Here is a 15,718-nt window from a genome sequence, read left to right as displayed (position 1 = left end):
GCCACTAAGTAATATCCTTGATCACCTCCTCTAGGTAAGTAGAATAAAATGATACTCATTGCCTAATGATTAGGTTAATTATCGAAGGATAAGCCTTTGGCCTACACACTCCTGCCAGAAGAGTCCAGTTGGAACCAACCCCTCCCCATGTGGCACCTGAAAGACAGCCTGGCGAGTCCCCACACACATGTAATACCCCTGTTCTGGGCATTTCCTGACCAGTCTCTCCTATGTCTTCTTCTTACCCTTCTGTCATCACCCTAGACCTTTTCCTCTGCTGATGCTCAGAGCCTTGCCACCTGAAACTCCAGCCTGTGCCTGCCTCTCCCAGGGAGCCTTCTGGATTGGCCTGACCTCCTTTGGCCTCTGACTTCCAGAAGCTTCCCTCTCTCTGAACTGGCAGGAGCTCCTCTGGTGAAATCCTTTACTTCTGGGTCTATTTCCCTGTCGTGTGCTCCTTCAGGATCACACTGCTCAGCGCCTCATCCTGTCCTATTTCACAGTTTTCTGAAATAATCTTTCAAAATTATTAGGAAATGGTGTTTTGAATTGGATCCAGAAAACAGGTGAAATCTGAATAACGTCTGTAGTTTAGTTAGGAGTATTGTACCAACTTTACTTTCCTAGTTTTGCTGTTTTTGTTTTGTTTTGTTTGCGACAGAACTGTGGTTGTACTTGGTAGGCAGGCGCTTTACCACTTGAACCACTCTGCCAGCCCCTGTAAGTCCCTAATTTTGATAAAATCTCCATAATTATGTAAGATGCTATCATTAGAAGCTGGGTGTAGGATAGACGGGAGTTCTCTGCACCACCTTTGCAAATCCTCTATGAATATACAATTACTTTGAAGTACAGTTTAAAAGACAGTCTCTAGATTGCTTTGTAGCATAATGGTTAAGGTCACCTTTCTGGAATCAGGCAGACCTAAGCCACCAACTGTATATACTGTACAACTTTAGGAAAATGAAAGCCAGATGGTCTCTCCCAACCTCACTGTTAAATGGCCTGGCACAGTGGGAGCATTTGAAAAAACGGCAGTTGGTTTTGTTACAGTAAATATCATCTTCATCCTAATAAAGTATCGTTACTCTGGCAATTTATCTAGAATATGCCTGAAGGTCTGTGTGTGGTGGCTCACATTTACAATCCCAGAAACTTGGTAGGCAAAGACCAAGAGGATCATGGTCCAAGCCAGCCTTGGCAAAAGCAAGACCCTACCTGAAAAACAGCTAAAGCAAAAAAGGCTGGGGGTGTGGCTCAAAGGGACAGTGCCAGCCTAGCAACTGCGAGGCCCTGAGTTCAAAGTCCAGTACTGCAGCAGCATAGTGGTGCAGACCTATAATCCTGGCACTTGGGAGGCTGAGGCAAAAGAATTGAGAGGGCGGTCTGGGCTGCATAGTGAAGCCCTGTCTCAGCACAAATAGACAAGTAAAAAAGAATAATGGCTTGAACTTTTCAAATGTGCTTCTCACTGCAGCCCTCCCAACACCCCACGTCCACTTGTCTACTCAACGGAAATGTTCTCCGAGCAATTCCAGGTGCTGAAACTCCAGCAATGAACTAAACACGAAACGCAAACATCACTGCCACCACCAGTCTGCCTTGTAGACTGGAGAACCAGGCAGTGGACTTAGAGCTCAGAACACTCTGCTTCTGGAAGTGGATCCTCAGGTCACCAGCATCTCAGCCATCTGACAACTCAGAAATGAGCATTCTTGGGTCCTGCCCCAGGCTGTGGGTTCAAGTTGAAGAGCCACTGATACAGCCTGCCAGTGAGACTTCAGAGCAAACTAGAGGCGGATATGCGGATGCAGTGCTGAGAGGAGGAATCAGGCTGTGATTTTAAATAGGGTGTATAAAAAAAGCCTTCCTCGAAAGGGACATCTGCTTAAAGACAAAGAAGATGAGGAGGCGGGCTTTCTGAATATCTAGGACAAGAGGATTTTAAGCAGAAGGAATGTCAGGTGCAAAAGGCACTGAGGTAGGAACAGATCTGGGGGCTCAAAGACCAGCAGCTGGACAGGTGCAAGCAAGGGGGAGAAAACAGGAGAGGTGAAGGGGCTGCAGTCTGTGTGGTGGTGTTGGGGAGCCACTGTGAGGAGTGTGACATTTACATGAGAACCTTCTTCCAATACCATGCTGGGTGAGGGCCTTTCTTCCCACCCCAAATCCACCACCCAACCTACCCTTCTTTGTCCTAGTCAGTTTCTTCACTTCCTTGGGTTCCCCCCATCCCGTGCTACTAGGATGAGTCTATCCCACCCTGAATTTCACTCCCAGCACTTTGATTTATCCTAACCATATTGCCTGAGTGTAGGTTTTGCCTACGTGGTGCCCTATTGGATTGTGTCTGCCTAAAGCAGAAAACTGTCTTTTTCCTCCTTCCTTCCCCTTGCCTGTGCATTGCAAACGGCCCCATAAATATTTACTGAACTTCTCATAAGTTGCCTGGATAGAAACCAACACATTATTGGCAGGCAATAAATATTACAAATGACGCTAATGATTTTGAAATTCCCTCTGTCAGAGGCAATAAGAAAAATAATAAAATTATTCTCCAACAACCAAAGCATTCGGATTCAATTGGAGGACTGAGCCAGAGTTTGCCTTAAACAGAGAACAATCACTCCTAATTCTCATTTGCTCTCCCTTCTTCGTGCCTAATGGCCTGAATAGTTCTGGGTGGCTACAGCTCTCACTATCAGCAATTTACTGCTAGCCTTGGGCCAAATGCACCAAGATGGCAGGTGGCACAAAAAGCAGTAGGCATTAATTAGTCGCTAGGTCTGAGTTCTAGTCCCTTCACCCTCTCGCCTCTTACCTTGTTTTGTTTCAAATATCATGAGTCTCTTTAGCAAATGGTGAAGCCTGCAGACCGTATGCCAGCATGAAGTGTTTAAATGCAGACAGTAAAATCTGTAAGATCACAGAGGAAGCGAATTTTATTGAAATGCAGATGAAATAATGTTGAAAGTTCTCAGAATATTATAAACATTACAATATAGTAGTAGTTCTGCTTTTTTTAGCTCATTAAGTAATAAGATCTAGAGGCAGATTATACCAGTACTGAAATTTTGCCATCATGATGAGAGAAAAAGATATTTCAAGATATTCATGACCGTAATATGGCATAAAATTATCAGCAATTTCTAGTATTGATAGAAACACAGGCTTACATTCACGATGGAAGGAAATGCCAAATTTCAGTTGACTCTTGGTCTCTGGCTGTAATTGTTAGAGGCTGGGGTTGGGGGAAGCAAGGTCTATCCTAGTTCAGCCTAAATTCTACGCAAAAGCATGTTGAAACTCCAGAAGGTAATGGGACAAATTACCACCTTAAATTTTAATACCCTTATTTGAAATTTGATGCTTACTCAGTGGCAGCTATCATCAAGTATTATTCTTACTGTTGTTATTTTCAGTAGCAGTGGTGATACTTAAGTACTCCTTTTTTTGGTGGGATTGGGGTTTGAACTCAGGACATCATGCTTGCAAGGAAGTTGCTCTACTGCTTGAGCCACAACTCAAGTTCATTTTGCTCTGTTTATCTTAGAGATAAGGTTTTTTGAACTATTTGCCTGTGCCACCCATGAATCTCGATCCTCTTGATCTCAGCCTCCCCAAGTAGTTAGGTGTGCGCCACTGGCACCTGGCTAGGACTGCCCTTAAGCATTCTGTCTCTCACTTCTTCGTTATAACCAGAGTCACTTCTATAAATTTAAGTGCTTGTTATTTTAAGCAGATGAGGGGTCCTATTCCCACGGTGCTCCTTATTGGCCGGGAATTTGGTTTGGGGAGAAGCATGCATGCCTTTGGAAAGACTTTCAACTTCAAGAAACTACTAAGAAAAGAAAGCACTGACAAAATGTGACCCTAAACTCTAGTTGTGCATCTAGTTATGTGGACATCAGTCATGGAATGAGACTATTGCTGGCCCAGGGGAAAATCTGAATGGCTGAGACAGAGAGAGACTGAGAGACAGACAAACAGAATGAATACATACTCGGGACAATCTGCCCCCAGTCCACTCTTTTCCCCCAAGGACCCTTTAAAGAGATTAAATTGTTTGCCAAACAAAATCCTATTTGGTCTCCAGTAAAGGTCTCAAAGAGGACTTCCTCGAAGCTCGGTAGTGTGTCTGCTTGTCCATTTGAGCTCTCTCTCCAGGACCTTTGACATGATCGTGATTTCCCAGCACTGGAGAGAAAGTGCTTTCTCTGAGCGAAGCCCTCCAGCACCGCTCTTCCTCAGGGAGCCTCCATCTCTCCAAGCTCAGCAGTACAGGACCTCAGCAAACCTCTCTATGCATCACTCACCGGGAGACCATGACAACAAGCTGCTGGACCCACCCACAGAGATTCCGGTTCACAAGGCCAAGAAAGGGCCTGGAGATGCACATTTCTTTTCTTTCTTTCTTTTTTTTTTTTTTTTTTGCGGTACTGGTGTTTGAACTCAGGGCCTACACCTTGAGCCACTCCACCAGCCCTTTTTTGTGATGGTTTTTTTCCAGATAGGGTCTCATGAACTTTTTACTGGGGCTGGGCTCAAACCACGATCCTCCTGATCTCTGCCTCCTGAGTAGGTAGGATTACAGGCATGAGCCACCGGCACCCTGCTGGAAATGTACATTTCTAATAAGGTCCCAAGTTCCTTCACCTCTGTGGGCCCACTTTCTTTATTCTTAAACCAAGATAATGATAACCTACTCTACAGGATTGTTGAGCATTTTAGAAAAAGATAAACTTGCAATATATTCAAAGTACTAAACCCCTAACTGAGAGTTTATGACTATTAATTCCCAAGATGGAGAATTAGCTGAGAAGGAGATGATATCAGAGAGTTTTCTGGAGATACCATCAGAGCAGTCTTGAGGAAGCAGCAAAAAGAATGAGTAAGAAAGAAGAAAGCATGGTCCCAGCATAAAAACCAGCATGTAAAAGGCTAGGTGTACAAAACACATAGTTAACTCCCAAAGCTGCTGGAAGCTACCTAGGCTGAGACAAGTTCATAGACCATGTGTGGACTTATAATAAGGGCCCTTTCTATGACAGTTTCAGTGCTGTTTCTGAAAGGAATAGGAAACCATTCAAGTTTTTAAAGCAAGCCAATAACTTGAAGTAGTGCCGGAGGGAGAAGAAGGGCCCTAGGCTGATAACCTTAGACTCTGTCTTGGTTGTATGCAACCGGCCAGGAGAAGTATCACAGAAGGAAACACTGTTGGGGAAGAAGATAATGAATTAAATGTTAGACATGCTAAATCAAGGTAGTTAGCTATCTGAGCCTAGATGTGCTGAAACATAAATTTAGAAAACTCTAGCACGTAGGCGGAAGTTATATCCACAGGATCAGATAAAATAGCTCAAGAAGGGTGTAATGTGAGAGGAGACCTGAGGACACAATTCTGCAGAAGTACAACATTTAAGACAAAACAGGCACTAGTGGCTCATGCCTGTAATCCCAGCTACTTGGGAGGTTGAAAGGAGAAGGATTGCAGTTCAAAGCCAGCCCTAGGAAAATAGTTCATGAGACCCCACCCCATCTCCAAAAATAAAGAGAGAAAAATGGGCTGGAGGTGTGATTCATGCAGTAGAGCACCTGCTTTGTGAATGAAAAGCCCTGAGTTCAAACCCTTGTACCACCAAAAAAAAAAAAAAATCTCCAATGGAGCTTAAGTTAATTACAGTGGGTACAGGGCTGGGCCCCTGTTTCTAGTCTCATAATATCTATGTACAAGTCAGTTTAAATGGATCTCAAAGTTAGCCTTGGTCAATGGTACCAACAACATCCATCCAGCATGGCACTTGCCTGGTAGAAGCCATGCAAACAAGCATCACCAATAGGGTGATGGAAGTAAAAGTACTGGCTGATAACGACTGGGAAGTGAATGGATCCCAGCCCTGCTGTCCTTTCTCAGTTGCCAAAGTCCCTAGAGAAGTGAGTTGTGGAGTGCCTATCCCAACTGGTTATCTTCTAGAAAAGATCTTTTCTCCAAGAAGTTTTGCATGAGTGAGTTCATAGAATTTGTCATAGTTCAGAAATCATCCACGAAGAGAAAGATATTGTATATGAGTCATCACAAACATAGATGCTGAAATGGCCCAAACAATGTATGTACATATGAACAAATGAATAAAAAAAGAAAAACAAACAAACAAATAGATGCTGTCCACCTTCCCTTCCTTCAGGCAAACAAGACACCAACTCAGATCTTAGTTCATACTGCAAGAAACATCTTTTAGGGCTTGGCCAAACCACCCCAAGCAAGCAGGACCCTATGCTAGGTAGCCCTGAGCTCTTGCCTTTCCTGCCACAGGCTTCTGAACAGTCAGAGCCACGGGGAACAATTCAAAAGCATGGCCTGTAAGCCCAAGAAGAGTGAGATGAGGGATTGTAGGGAACAACCAGAAGGGTGTCTGGCCACTTCTGTGAGGGTAAGACAACAGAGGAGCAACTGGTGAGTTCACAGGAAGACAAGACCCTTCCTCCCTCTCTTCTACCTTGTGCAGTTCTCAGTTGCCAAAGTCCCTAGAGAAGACACAGGCCATATGAGACACAGGCCTGGGGTCTCCGCTTGGAAAATGTCTCACTTCAAGGAAACCCAGGGCTTACAAAGATCCAAACTGCAGATAAATTAGAAGATGACTACTATGTATTTTCCTCCCCCACACCCCTGGGAATGAATTTAAGTGCGTGTTCCTGAATAAGAAATCGTTCTCATTCAGAGAATAGATTATGCAAGAGGCACACCTGCACCAGTGCCTAGAAACCATCAGATAAGTGATGCTCCAGCCTTGGTATCTTGAAAGGTTTTCTTTTTTTTTTTTTTCCAGGGGAAAATCTGGGACTTAACTTGTGAGAAACAGCCTCTCCCCACCCGTTCTGCTTTCACAGAGACTGGGGCTGAGGGCAGCTAAGACTCTGACAGGATTGTCACAGGCTAGGAAAGTTCGGGAAAGATTTGATCAGAAGGAATGAAAACACAATGTACGGATGAAAATCTGATCTTGTACCCTATCTTTATTATAGCTGGAGGGGTGAGAAACACATCTAAACCCACCAGACTGTTGAAGCAAAACTGTAATGAGGCAAAAAGTCTTCAAAACAGAAATGGTTTGTCCAGCTGGCAATAAACACCTGGGTCAGTCAGGAGCCACTGAATCAGGCTGTTAAGTACCTGTGACTGGAACATACTATTCTTAACGGCTGCACCCATGAATTTTCTAGAGGAATTTGTTCCCATCTTGATTACTTCTTGGAATGCTAAGGCTTTTAACTCTGGGCCTAGAGAGATCATCTCCCAAGGAAGTGTTCCATAAAAAGAGAGAAGAGAAAGAAAGGCCATTGCTGGCCTGTAAGCTTCGAAGGGGAGGGAGGAAGTTGGGTGGGAGCTCCAGCTGAATCTTGGCTCCTCCAAGCTCCTGAAGAGGCCTGGGTGATCTGCCAGTCAATTGACTAACATGGAGACCCAGGCAGTTTGGTAAAAAATTCCTTTAGGGAGCATGAGTGTAGAAGTAAATTCTTCCTTACAGAGCAAGGAGTCCCTTTTTCAAATCCCTGTCACCAACTCTGGGGGTGGAAAAAAAAGCTGTTCTCAGGAATTGACACTTGTTAAATTCTTATTGTTATTTTTGGTTTGGTTTTTGTAGTACTCAGGGCCTCACACTTGCTAAGCCATGCCCCTGTCCACCTGTTAAATACTTACTGGCTGAATTAATACCTTCCTTGATATTTTTTGTTTGCCACAGGACACTTTCCCAATGAACATCTATACAGAGGCCACCCCTGTAGAAAAGCCCAGCTTCCCAGGGGGCATCAGGGGAAGGCAAAGGCAGCCTAGCGCCCTTCCCTGGCCACTTCCCAGGTCTCCTCTAGGACATCTCCCAGGACCCTTGCTGTTCCAAGCTCAGTTTGAAAACACTGAATTAATCCACATCCCTAAGTGCCTGCTCTGCTTCCCAAAAAACAATTAGGCTTAACAAGCAAAATGGCCTACTGTTCAGCAGAGCCCAGGACAGTCAGGTCAGCCAATTTATGGAGTGGACTTCTTGCACTTGGGTGCCTGAGGGGGCCTCTATCCCAGCACCTGCTGGCGTGCCTCCCGTTACCTGCCTCGTCTAAGTCCCAAACCAATCAGAATCTGGTTTTTTATATTAGTTGTGAGCAAGTGTGAATAACGCCCAACTTGCAGAATTGTACCATAGGCTAAATTAATCTGCTGTACCATAGATGTGCCCTTAGAACTTCTGTCAATAACAAATGAATGCATTCTGATTTGAGGAAAGGAGAAAGGGTTACCTATTTCTACGCATCCCGTAGCAACAGCCCCCAGTAGGTTCCACACTCATTACTCCTGAATAATCAAAAGTCAAGGTCACACATGTCACTGAAAGAACCTGTAATTAACATCCGAGCAATAGAAATAGACTCTAAATTGCCTCAGAGTGTGCTTAAAAGGGTGGTGTGTATATGTGTGTGTGTGTGTGTGTGTGTTAGAGAGACAGAGTGTGTATGTGTGTGTGTGTATCCTTGACCTAATTTGTATTTAGAAAAAATAGCCTTTCATGGTTTTGCAACTTTTTTTTCATTTTGAATTCAGGGCCTCACATTTGCTAGGCAGGCACTGTACCCTGGAGCCACAGCGCCATGCCTGCAACTTTTCCTTTTACAAAGAGATAAAAACGTGTAAGGTAATCTCTTCCGATGAAATCACACATCCATCTTCTAGATGGTTACTGCAAGGTTTTCAGACAGTACCAGCGTCCCGATCCACATGGCAGCTAGTGGAAACAGATGCAGGCATTACCAAATCCTACGCCCACATTCCACAGGTTAGGAGACCGTGGCCCAGGTGGGTAGAGAAAGTGTCTTTGCTCACAAAGCTTGCGAGTTCACAGATGAAATGGGACCTGAGTTATTGCTCCAGACGCAGGGCTTTTCCTACAGTCTCACAGAATAGCTGCAAAGCGATTAGTAAACATCTCTCGGACTTGCTGTTTTGCTCATGGTGCAATTTAAGCAATCTCCATCCGAGCTCTTTAAATGTACACAGAAAGCCTGCCTGGGTTAAATCCTGCATACAATTGCCATCAATGAATGATCCTCGAGCTTTCAAGAGTCCCCCTCCTTCTGTGAACAAGCTGAGGTATTTCTGAAACATGGACAGAAGGCCAGAACGCAGGATTCATACCATGTTGGGAAAGAGGAAGCAGAGATCCCAGCCTGTCTCTACTCTGGATGCATGAGAACTGCTCAAACTTGTGTGGGGTTTTTTGGTTTTGTTTTAGCGGTTCTAGGGTTTGAACTCAGGGCTTCACACTTGTGAGGCTAGCACTCTACTGCTGAGCCCATCACAGAGAAAATTTTTAAGTTTGATAAGGCACTGTATCTCCAGTGATGCTGACTTACTTGTCTGGAGTGGGACCTGGGCGCTGACACTTTCCAAGGTCCTTTGGTGATGCGCCTATGTGGAAACCTTGGTCTTCAGAGAATCACCAGAAATCAAGGTTTTGATGTCAGACACAGCAGGGCTTAGACACCCCCAACCCTGACAGAACACCTTTGCTCTCTGAATTTCCCTCAGAGAGAACAATAAGACAACATGGATCTTATTTCCTATGGCCCAGACCTATCATTCAGGGCTTCCCCAAACCACCACAAACAGACAAGAGCCTGTATCAGGTGGCTCTCAGCCCTTGCTTTTCCTGTCAAGGATTTCTGAACAGTTTCTCCCACAGGGGAGCAATTCAAAGACACGCATATATGTACATACACATATATATGAATGTATATATGATCTCATATACATGTACACATATGAATTTTTAATCAGATACACATAAATAGAAAACAGTTACATATATATGTATGAGTTGGGATGCTATAAGCATCCTCATTTCACTGGGATATTATAAACATTAAATTAAAGTTATATATAAAGTATAAAGTAATTTCTCAATATATTTAATTCATCTTCCCTTTTAAATTAAAAAAAAAAAAAAAGAACTAGCCTGAAGTCATCCAGGGAAAGGAAGGGTAATTAATTATGAGGCCTGGTATTGGTACAGTGTCAACATGTTTGAATCCTTTCCTGCCCTGTTCTCTCCCCTTTACTGGAATAAATATTCCTATAAATCAGCGACTGGGCAGACCTGATCCCCAGGATGGGCTTCTACCCACTCATGATTTGCATCCTGTGTTCAGGCTGGGCAGCTTCTGTGTACCTGTGTCTGTACAGGTTTGCTGCTTGTGTGCTAAACACAAGAGAGTCTTTTAGAGGAAGTGAAGGCAGCAGGAAACTAGCCGGGGGCAGAGACACCTGCTCTCTCTGTCAGATACACTTGGCACCACTTCTACCTGCAAGAGCTGTGTGGCTGATTCTCTGCCAACCCAGCCCTTATAAAAACCCTCAGGTGATTGCCCAAATATCCAACACAGCCCTTCCCAGGAAGAAGAGATACCACTTTCGTCTCATCTCTGAACACTGAACAGATGGAAAATTCTGGTACTACAAGGAACAGGAGTGGAGATGGAGTCACAACCAATACCCTTGGTTCTTGGTGCCCCAATGAAAAACACACAACCTGATTTGGTTTTTCTTTATTCCCTTCATACTTTCTTCCATGAGAGAAACTCAGAGCTCTCACTGCCTGGACAGTGAGCTCCTCTGCCCCCATTACTGCCTCAGCTATGTTTGGGGGCAGCACAGGAGGCCCTCCCAGCTCAGCGGGCCTTGTCTCCATTATGAGCAATGTGTGGCCTTTCAGTCCTGTGCTTGCCTTTGGGAGAGCTCCTCCCAGGTCCTGGGCTACTCCTTGGCATCAGGCTTCTCTCTATCCCCCATCCCCCAATCCCCTCAGAACCTCCATTTCTCACACCCAGAATGGATTCCCCAAAGTTCTACCTGCAGGAACCTACCTCGTGCAGAAAGCAAGCGCAGGAGACACCTGGAGAGGGCGGTGTGTGGAGAAAACAGCAGGCTGTGCCACAGCCCACTGTTCCAGGCCACCATCCTGCAGCCACCAGTAGTCCCCTTGGTTGTTGAATAATTCTGCCACTGCTGTCTAGAACTTTTTGAAGTGCTGGGGATTGAACCCAGGGCTTTGTGCATGCTAGGTAAGTGCTCTACCACCGAGCTACATCCCCACCCCAGGTGTCTGGAGTCTTTAAATGGGCAAGAAGGCTCCAGACACCATGTCTCAGAAATTCCTGGCCTTTCTTCCTGCCTCCCCCAGTACCCTAGTCCCTTTCTGTGCAATCATCAAGCACATAAGCCATTCAAGTGTGCAACTGTTCTTACTAAAGTGTGAAGGACTCTCAGAGTACAAAACTATGTTAATTGCCAGAGGTTAAAGTTCACATTACACGATGAGCAGGGGCACTGGTTTTAATCATTAAACAGTCTGTTCCTAGCCCTGCCTGTTTTCACTACTCTATGAATTGGCTTTTCTAGCCCTTAAGCTTCTTTTTCAATTTAATTTAATTTATTTTAAAATTTTTTGCAGTGCTGGAGATTGAATGCAGGACTATCTGCACACTAGGCAAGCTCTCTACCGGTTGAGTTATATCCCAGCCCTTTTGTTTTTTATTGTGTTGTTGAGACAAGTTCTCACTCTACTTTTGTGTAGACGGGCCTTGAACTTGAGATGATCCTGCTTCTGCCTTCCAATTAGCTGGGATTACAGGCAGTCTCAAATCCACCTTCAGCCTCATGACAGAAATTTTCTCTTGGCAATTGGAATCTCTGATGTAGCAAGAAGCTACCGCAGAATGCAAGGTAGAACCTTTTCAGTATTGAAAATCTAACCTCAAAATTCCTCAAAATGCAAATGATGTATTTAAAAGCTCCAATCAACCCTGGTTGACAAGTAGTTGACAACTGGCCAAGGAAGTGAGGGGGAACATTTGAGAGTGTCCCTTTCATTATAAAGACGAAGAAGAGGCCTTCAAGGTAGCTGGCGACAAGCTGGAGACTGGCCCCACAAAGACATAAGCACTGCCAGCAGCTCCTCCAGGTGCTGGGAGCCCAGCCTGCAGACAGCCTCCAGTGGGCTCTGGACAGGAAGTGCCTTGGATGAAGGGTATCTCCTTGCTCAAAGTCACTTCCCCTTCCTGGGAAGTCTGGCTATCAGAATTGGGTTATCAAGGCCCAGCCTTCTTCACCTGAACTCTGGACCACTCCCTGCTTCAGATGTAGCACAGCCCAACTCCTCCTGCATCTCCCATCCATGTAAATTTTAGGAGCTTTTCCTAACACGATGCTACATACTAATCTCCATCTCAGAATCTGCTTCCCAGGGATCTCAGCCAGACAGTGATCAGAAGAATGTAGTAGCGTTTCTTAAACCACCTCACTTGCCCACCTCTGCTTCTTTGTTTTATTTTGTCTGAAACCACTGTCATTAGCAGTAAAGCTCTTAAAAAGCATATTATAAATGCTATTGTGCAGTGACCATTCTTGATCCAGCAGCATCAGTTGCACTGCTGAGTGTATTAGAAAGGTAGCATCACAGCCCCACTCAGGCCAACTAAATCAGAAAGCTTTTTTGTTGTTGTTTTGGTGGTGTGGAAGATTGAGTTCAAATTCAGGGCCTTGATCTTACTAGGCAAGGGCTCTATCACTTTAGCTATACACTAGTCCTTTTGCTTTTAGTTAGTTTTCTAGATAGTATCTCAAGATTTGGAGATTCTGCTAGAGCTTGGATCTTGATTCTCCTAGCTCTACCTCCCAAGCTTTATAGGCGTAGCCACCACCACTGGTTCCGAAGGTGCATTTTAACATGATCCTATGGGATGTCTGCTAAGTCCTGGCCTCCATGACAACTGAGTGAGGAAGGAAATAAAAGGAATGCTTATTGATAGAATATCCTGCCCCTTCCCTTTTATCCTGCCCAATGGGAGCAAACTGCTTTGAGTTCAGAAGTGATTGTTTCTACTAAAAGGGCTTTAAAGACATTATTTTGCCCCAGAACAATCACTAACAAAGGGGAAGAAAACAAAGAGCGACATGTCAACAAAATGCTCAGGTTAGGGGGCTAAGCTAAATTTACGCCAACAGGGGAAAAGAACTATGTAAAATAAGTGCCAGCCCTCTGGGAGTATAAAGGAAAGAACAGCCCTCTGGTCATATAATCAGTGAACTCTGAACACAACCAGTGAGTTAAATCTTTTCCAAGTAGCAATAAGGAACTTATTCCACATCCCAGTGGGCAAGAGGACCACTACACACCTAAGCAAACGCCATTCTCCCAGCCACACCATCTAAAGGTTTTTATTGCTCCTCAGCGAGCAGGAGCTAATCTATGTGAGCAAGAGTTTGTGGTAGGAACCGTGCTCACGTGTTAAAGTATGAGGAAATGTTGCCATGGCCCTCATCCACGGGGAAGATCCAGTCATTCTCAACAGATCCTTTTGTCGCTTGTAAAGCACTGCAGGAAATGGCCTCTCTGCATTTCTCTGTGTGACTCTTCCAATAAAAGTCCTAGAGTAGAGAAGAACAGTAGGTGACACTGATGAAGAATATTGCTTTACTGTGAGTGATTTACGAGGGGCCGTGGCCTGTCCTCACTTAAGGGCAGCAAGGAAAGGAAAGGGTGGTAGAGCCTTACCCATAGATTAGAGTCCTATGGGGAATTGTCTGTCTCAGCAGCAGCCCAGAGGAAAGGTGGTCTCCAGTTTCCGGCAAGGGAGAGTACACACATCCTCCCAGTTTCGCACTGAATGCAGCAATAAAACTTGAACAAGCATGAGGGAAGGCCCTGAGCAAAGAAAATTGCTATGAACCAGCAGTGAGTGTCCCATTTGTTCTCTGTTACCAACCCCTGACCCCACAAAAAATATTTGGAAGCAAGCACACCCAGTATGGATAGAGAAAGCCCTAGTTCTAGTCAAGGAGCAGTTAACGTGGTAGGGTACAGTAGGGCTCCAGAATGTTTTTTCTCCTCTTCTCTCTTCTCTATTCTTTCATTCCCTGACTCCAGACAACCCTGGGGCACCCAGGACAGTGGCAGTGACAGTGGTTGAAATGGTGCCAAAGGAGGACACTTCTATTCTGATTGAAGTAGCCTTGGCTTTCCAGGAGTATGAGGAGAACCCGTTCCTTTGTTTTTCTCTTTTCCTATTACTGGGCCCCATATGTGGCCACCCTTACAGGATGTGTTCAGCACAGCAGGGTAAATACAGCAGTAGATTCCTGGCAGAGGGGAAAAAGGGCAGTGAGGAGGACTGGAAAGTTCTAGGGAGAGGGCAGAAAGGGGGGATCACGGGAAAGTAGTCCCACATTGAGATGCCTGTGTGGCCTGACCTTAGGCAGTGCACAAAAGCCTTCAAGAAACAACTGAGGCTGGGCCACCCCCACTCCAGGTTCCAGACTGACCACCCAGTGGCACACACCTGGAAAAGATCTGAGGAGCTGCAAAGGCTTGCAAAACAAGTCTGACATTGAAACTATAACCCACAGAAGGTTGGCAGAATTTCCAGCCTGAATCTGTCCAGGCTGATTGCCTATGAAAGCAAAAATACCAATACTCACATAAGATAGAAAACCCAGAGTCTTGTCACAATTCAAAATGTTCAGGGTACAATCCAAAATGACTCAGTGTGCTAGTTCTGCTGGAACAAATGACCACAAATTTAGGGCTTAAAACAATACTTTTTTTGTGTGTTTGTTTGAGATGGTGTCTTGCTATGTTACCCAGGCTGGTCTTGAACTCTTGGACTCTATTGATCCTCCTACCTCAGACTTCTGAGTGCTGGAATTACAGGCTCATGACACCCTGCCTGTCTGCACATTTTCCTAAAGATCTGTCAATACAAAGTCCAAAATCAGTTTCACTAGGCAAAAGTCTAGGTGCTGGCAGGACTGGATCTGGCTGGAGGCTTTAGGCAAGAATCTGTTTCCTTGCTTTTTCTAGCTTCTGAGGGTCTCCCCCATTCCTTGTCTCATGGACCTCTCCCTCCACCAGCAATCTGACATCCCTCTGACCATTCCAGTGTCACATCCCTCTCTGCCTTTAAAGATGCTTGTGGTTATATTTTCTCCCACCTGGATAATCCAGTATACTCTCCCTATCTTCAAGGTCAACCCACAAGCAACCTTAATTACACTTAAACTTTAATTCCTTCTTGTCATGTAACATAATACATTCACAGGTTCAGAGAGCTAAGAGGTAGGCATTTCTGAGGGAGACCCTATTCTGTCTTCTGCTCTTGGTTTGTGGAGGATCACGGAATTTCAACTCACGTGAAAACAGATAATCAATAAGTTAGGCCTGAGGCAATGCAGTTGCTGGAATTTTCTGACAGACTTTAAACATCTTTTATAAAATATTCCAAGAAGTATGGGAGAATACGCATAAAATGAACAGAAAGAAAGTCTCAGCAGAGAAACAGAGAGAAGATCCAAATATAAATTTAGAATGGAAAATATAGGAACTAAAAATTTAAAACTCGTAGAATAGACTAATAGAAGTTATCCAATATAAATAAGAGAGAAGGAGAAAAAAAGAAACTATCCTCAGGGATCTGTGAGACAATGCCAAAATTTTTAACATTTGTGTCATTAGAGTCCCAGAAAAGGAAGAGAACTAATACAGAGCAGAAAATACTGGGAAAAATAATGACTAAAAACTTCCCAAATTTGGCAAAAGACATAAATACCAAGATTCAAGAAGCTTTAGTGTCTCCATAGGGTATAAGCCCTTGTCCAGACATATAACCCAGT

At 44.5% G+C, this 15,718-nt stretch overlaps 1 long non-coding RNA gene across 7 annotated transcripts in view; it reads right to left on the bottom strand.

Annotated features, from left to right (window-relative positions):
* LOC141414912 (uncharacterized) overlaps nt 1–13,734 on the bottom strand; it is a 66,048-nt gene extending 52,314 nt beyond the window's left edge. For 4 of the 7 annotated variants that reach the window (XR_012439896.1, XR_012439897.1, XR_012439892.1 and 1 more), the window contains exons 1-2: nt 10,915–11,499; nt 2,822–2,916 (exon numbers count right to left, since the gene is read on the bottom strand). This is a non-coding gene — a long non-coding RNA (uncharacterized lncRNA). Of the gene's footprint in view, nt 1–2,821; nt 2,917–10,914; nt 11,500–13,334; nt 13,478–13,604 lie in introns of those variants that run through there. The other 3 variants (XR_012439895.1, XR_012439893.1, XR_012439891.1) reach the window with 3 other exon arrangements.
* Between the last annotated feature and the right edge of the window lie 1,984 nt (nt 13,735–15,718).

Source organism: Castor canadensis, chromosome 12 (genome assembly GCF_047511655.1).
Source record: "Castor canadensis chromosome 12, mCasCan1.hap1v2, whole genome shotgun sequence".
Classification (NCBI taxonomy): domain Eukaryota; kingdom Metazoa; phylum Chordata; class Mammalia; order Rodentia; family Castoridae; genus Castor; species Castor canadensis.
This window is presented reverse-complemented; position numbering and strand designations above follow the sequence as displayed.